The following is a 5,705-nucleotide window of genomic DNA, read 5'->3' as shown; positions in this document are numbered from 1 at the left end:
TCCATCTTGGTGAAAATATCATGCTTCCTTTTGAAAAACATCTTTCTGAAGAAAGAAAAAATGAAAAACAGCATTTTGTGAAAGGAATCTTTACCCATAAATCTACCTCAGATAATTCTAGATATTTCAAGTGGCTCCCCTTCCTGCCTCCACTACATTACGTATATAGAGAGAGAGACTCAAGAAATGTGAAGGTGCTTTCTCCAAAACTTGCTCTGGGAGCTAGGATCTGGGTCTGGACCCTGAGTCTCCACATTGGCCAGTTAAAGTGGACAACGAGGGGCGCCTGGGTGGCTCAGTCGGTTAAGCATCCGACTTCGACTCAGGTCACGATCTCGTGGTCCGTGAGTTCGAGCCCCGCGTCGGGCTCTGGGCTGATGGCTCAGAGCCTGGAGCCTGCTTCCGATTCTGTGTCTCCCTCTCTCTCTGCCCCTCCCCCGTTCATGCTCTGTCTCTCTCTGTCTCAAAAATAAATAAAAACTTAAAAAAAAAATTTAAAGTGGACAACGAGGGCACAGTGGCTGATGGAAGAGAGGCGTGGGTAACCTTGCTCCCAAGGAATCCAAGGAACCCCAGGGCCAGAACCTGTGGCAGCTCTTGGAAAGAGTGGGTGGGTATTTTCCTTCAGCGATGGGATCCAGGAGGGGGCGAGTGCCCCCCCACCACCACCCAGGATGCTCCTCTATTGCCCTGCTGGAGGGCTGGAGCCTTTCCCAAGTAGGACCCAGCCTGCCAGCCCCTCGAGGGACCCTAATCCAAGGCTCTGACCCCCAACACCTTCCTTTATCCTTCCATCTTCCCACCCATTTTGCAGTCTGGAAGAGTCGAAATTTCCTACTGCCTGCTTTGTTTTTCTTTGCTTCATTCATCCAATGTAGAAGAATACACAAGCCCGGGGTCCCCTTGATGCACGCTCTGCCATTGGAACATCAGTTGCTAAGTGTGCACACTTACTATCAGCTAAAGACCAAGCCCTGCTTATGTCCAGAGTGAAGGCTCTGTCTCAGCACAGCCCATCCACATTTCACACACTGAGTCAGGCTCCTCAGAGCACAGTGCACAAAGTGCACCCACCATCCCAGGAAAGAAAAATGATGGAAACCTGTGGCCATGAGAATAAAAGTTAAGAGAAGCTCAATGCACAGACTTGCTGATAAGGGATATAGAGCCACTGGGAGAATCAAGGGGGTACAATGCCCACAGGTGCTCAGCACCGCCTGTCACAAGGTTTATTGTTATTTTAATCTCCTTGTCCTTTAGGCACTGGTCAGAATTCAGTGCTTAGGCATCACACGTGGATCTGCACAAGGTACTGATGAAAAACTCCAAGAAGATGTGTCGCCTGGGTGAATTCTCAGGTCACCAGTTTCTCCCTTTGAAATCTGAGAAGGAGGGGAAACTGAAAACTAATTGTTCAATGGGTCTAGGGTTTCAGTTTTGCAAGAAGAAAAAGTTCTGGAGATCCATTGCACAACAATGGGAACGTAGTTAACTGCATGGTTCACCTAAAAGTGGTTAAGGTGGTATATTTTATGTTACAGGCAGACCTCGTTTTACTGCACTTCATGGGATTGTGCTTTGCAGATATTGTTCTTTTTTTTTCTTTTTTTTTTTTAATTGAAGGTTTGTCAAGCAAGTCTACTGGCACCATTTTTTCTCAACAGCATTTGCTCGCTTCTTGTCTCTGGGTCACATTTTGGTAATTCTCACAATAATTCAAACTTATCCGTGATTACTATATTTTTTATGGTACTCTGTGACCTGTGATCTTTGATATTACTACTGTGATTATTTGGGGTCGCCACAAATTGAGTCCACATAACAAGCAAATTTAATAAACGTTGGATGTGTTCTGTTCTGCCAACCAGGTGTTCTAGTCTCTCTCCCTCTCCTTGGGCTTCCCTATTCTCTGTGACACAGCAGTATTGAAATCAGGCCAATTAATCACCCTACAACAGCCCCTACATTTTCAAGTGAAAGGAAGAGTCACACGTCTCTCACTTTAAATCAAAAGATTGGGGTGCTTGGGTGGCTCAAGCAGTTGAGCCTTTGACTCTTTTTTTTTTTAATGTTTATTTTTGAGAGAGAGAGAGAGAGAGAGCCAGAGAGCAAGGGAGGGGCAGAGAAGGAGGGAGACACAGAATCCGAAGCAGGTTCCAGGCTCCAAGCTGTCAGCACAGAGCCCGATGCAGCGCTGGAACTCAGGAACTGAGATCATGACCTGAGCCAAAGTCAGACACTTAACGGACTGAGCCACCCAGGCGCCCCAAGCCTCTGACTCGATTTCAGCTTAGGTCATGATCTCACGGTTCCTGATCAGTATGGACACTGACAGCATGGAGCCTACTTGGGATTCTCTGTCTCAGACTCTGCCCCTCCCCTGACCTCGTGCGCGAGCACATTCTCTCAAAAATAAACTTATATGTATATATATGTGTGTGTGTGAGTGTGTGAGTGAGTGTGTGTGTGTGTGTGTGTGTGCTATAGATGAAGAAAGGTTAAGACCAGGCCCACTAGTTTAACACATCAGCACAATATGAAACAAAGCCTCCAGACTTTTCCTCCTGTGAGCTTCCTCTTCTACTTGATTGCAATTGCTTTTAAAAAATCTTCACCCCGGACACCTGGCTGGCTCAGTAGGTAGAGCATGTAACTCAATCTCAGGATCATGAGTTCAAGCCCTGTGTTGGACATGGAGCTTACTTTTAAAAAAAAAGAAAAAAAGAAAGAAAAAGAAACAGCACCCTTCCTTACAAACGTTTAAGTGTCCTGTGTTGCTTACTCCTCAGCTCCCCAGATTTGCATTCAGCACCAGAGGTGGATTGGAGAAGAGGAAGGAACATGGCTTTGGAGTCCAGCAGTGCCTCAAAACTAGATCTGCTGAGAATCGGGCATGTGACCCAGGCCAAGTTACTTCCACTTCTCATCTGTAAAGTAGAGATCATAAAATAATTGGGGTTTTGTGAATATCAAACAAGGTAATGACTGTGTTAACAAGCTAACTCTCCTTGAAAGCAGACAATATTGGGGCACCTGGGTGGCTCAGTCAGTTAAGCATCCAGCTTTAGCTCAGGTCACAATCTCACGGCTTGTGGGTTCAAGTCCCGCATCAGGCTCTGTGAGCCTGGAGCCTGCTTCAGATTCTGTCTCTCTCTCTCTCTCTCTCTCTCTGCCCCTCCCCTGTTTGCACTCCATCTCTTTCTCTCTCAAAAATAAAACATTAAAAAAGATTTTTTTTAAAAAAGAGAATATTAAACTAGTAAATGAACTTACAATTATTGATTCATTTAACAGCCTGAATACCACCATTACCACCATTCAAAATTTCAAAATTTATATGTAAATGGATATATATGTAATTTGAAACCCTAATGGGTGAACTTTGGTATTATTAGCCTGAGAGGAAGAGAATAATGCTTCTCAAGTAAATAAAATATTATCACCTAATGTCTGTTACCATTATTTTGGTGGCCCTCAGTGAACCACACCTTCTTAAATTCATGATCTTGTATAGTTTCCCACATTGACTCAGGGTTTGGCCATGAGCCTAACTTTGGCCAATGGGCCATTGGCAAGGATACTAAAAGTGGAACCTTGATAAGCACTTTCACAGGGGTTTGTCTTCTTAGAATGTTCCTTCTTAGAGCACAGTCACCATGCTGTGAGGAAACCCAAGCAGCCACACAGAAGGGCCCTTGTAGGAGACAACTGAGGCCTCTGGCCAACAGCCCCAGTTGATATCTAAGTCAGTAACCACATAACTGCCAGCCATGGGAGTAAGGCCATTTTGGACTGTCCAGCCAACCCACCATCAGGTAAAACAGAAGACCTTCTAGTCAACTGGCAGTGTCATGAGAAATAATAGATTGTTGTTATTTTAAGCCATTAAATTGTAAGGCTGATTTGTTACCTAACAATGGATAGCTGAAACAATTCCTTTTCATCTTCCCAATCTCATTTTTGTAATCACAGAGAAATAAGGAAATTTGTGAGAAGTAGCATGTCTTAATGTTTGAAACCTACAGCTATGCAATCAAGCTTAATTTGTACTCTTGGTTTCGCTGCTTACTTAGCCACGTTGCCTTGGGAAGATTACTTAATTTCTCTAACCTTATCTGCAAAATGGTGAGTAACACCTGCTTCAAGTGTCCTTAGTGGGCATTCACCGAAGGAATGTATATAAAATGCTTAGCTTGCCTGAAACACACAGTAAGTGGTCAGTAAATGTCAGCTATTATCATGAAATCAAATACACTGGCTTGTACTTTTATTATGAAAACTTTAGAATGAATCCAAAATGAAACAGGGGCAAAGTTTACCAGTTGAGAAACAGACAAGCATTGGAAGTTCAGAAGGCATTATCTGCCCACAACTTTCCCTCAGGAACAAAGATATTGAGACATGTTAGAGGCCTATGAGAAACATCATAAATTCTGTCTGCTTATAGACCCAAGAGACTGCCCTACATTCTCAAGCCCTCCAAATCTTATCTGGGTCTCTCACCCAGAAGAGTATCAGGCAGCCTGGCCGAAAAGCCAAGAGACTTACTAAGATTTACAGAATGCACTGCCTTGAAGCTGCCAATTGTTATCTGAAATAAGAACCAGATGTGAGTTCTTCATAAATGAAAGGGCTCCAACTTACCTCATTAGTTGAGGGAAACAACGGAAGTCTGCAGGAATATACTTTTTTGTGTGTGCCTGTTTTTCCCTCAGAAAGAGCTCACAGATGCTAATAGAATGATAGCCCCGATTTCCAGTCCCTGAATTTCTTTACATTTCCACCTTTCTCACTGAGGATTTCCCTGCTAATGGTGCTCAAGTGATTGTGATGGATTGCGGCAGCAACTTCCTACACTGACACCCCTAATATGGATGTTAAAAGAGAAAATAAAAAAATCAATCCTACCCCAAGCCCAATTGTCTTTTCCAGGAGTTTTTCCTGTCCTAAAACAAGGGTAGTCACTCTGTAGAAGCAATGTATGAACAGCTATCCCATGAAAGGGGCACCAGGCTGTATTTAAGAAAATGGTTTTTTTTATAAAGTAATGCATTCTCCTGATGTGGCTCCTACCAACCTCTAGCCAAAGAAAGCTGGTGTCCTTTTGAGCGATATCTTCCCAAACTGGCAAGTTAGGGCCCAGGGGGTGAAGGGGTAGGGCTAGAAGAGAGTAGCTCCAAGACCAGGGAGTTCCCAAGTGGATTTCCTCCCCAGGGGAAGAGTCCTAGCTGACCTGAAACTTCATCCCTTCCAGAATGTTGATTCAGCTCCTTCAGTGGTAATAGTCCACCATGTTAGCTTGAGTCAAGAGCTAATGAGGTCAAGGTAGAGACAACACTCCTCCTGAATAGCTTTTCTTCAAAAGGAGAAGGAAGGCACACCAACAATTTGACTAACACTACAACAGACTAAAGTAATTCATGAAGGAGTGTGATGGTTAATTTTGTGTCAACTTGACTAGACCATTGCAGTATCTAGATATTTGGCTATTTTTTCTGGGTGTGTCTGGGAGGAAGGTGTCTAAATGAGAGTAGTATTTGAATCAGTGGACTCTGTAAAGCAGATTGCCCTTCTCAATGTGGGTGGTCCTCATCCAATCCCTTGAGAGCCTGAATTGAACAACAAGGCTGAGAAAGGGAGAATTTGCACTCTCTCTGCCTGACTGCTGGGCGAGGACACCTGTCTTTTTCCCCTGGTCTGGGACT

The sequence above is a fragment of the Leopardus geoffroyi genome, chromosome B2, assembly GCF_018350155.1.
Source record: "Leopardus geoffroyi isolate Oge1 chromosome B2, O.geoffroyi_Oge1_pat1.0, whole genome shotgun sequence".
NCBI classification, from domain to species: domain Eukaryota; kingdom Metazoa; phylum Chordata; class Mammalia; order Carnivora; family Felidae; genus Leopardus; species Leopardus geoffroyi.
Note: the sequence above shows the minus strand (reverse complement) of the source record.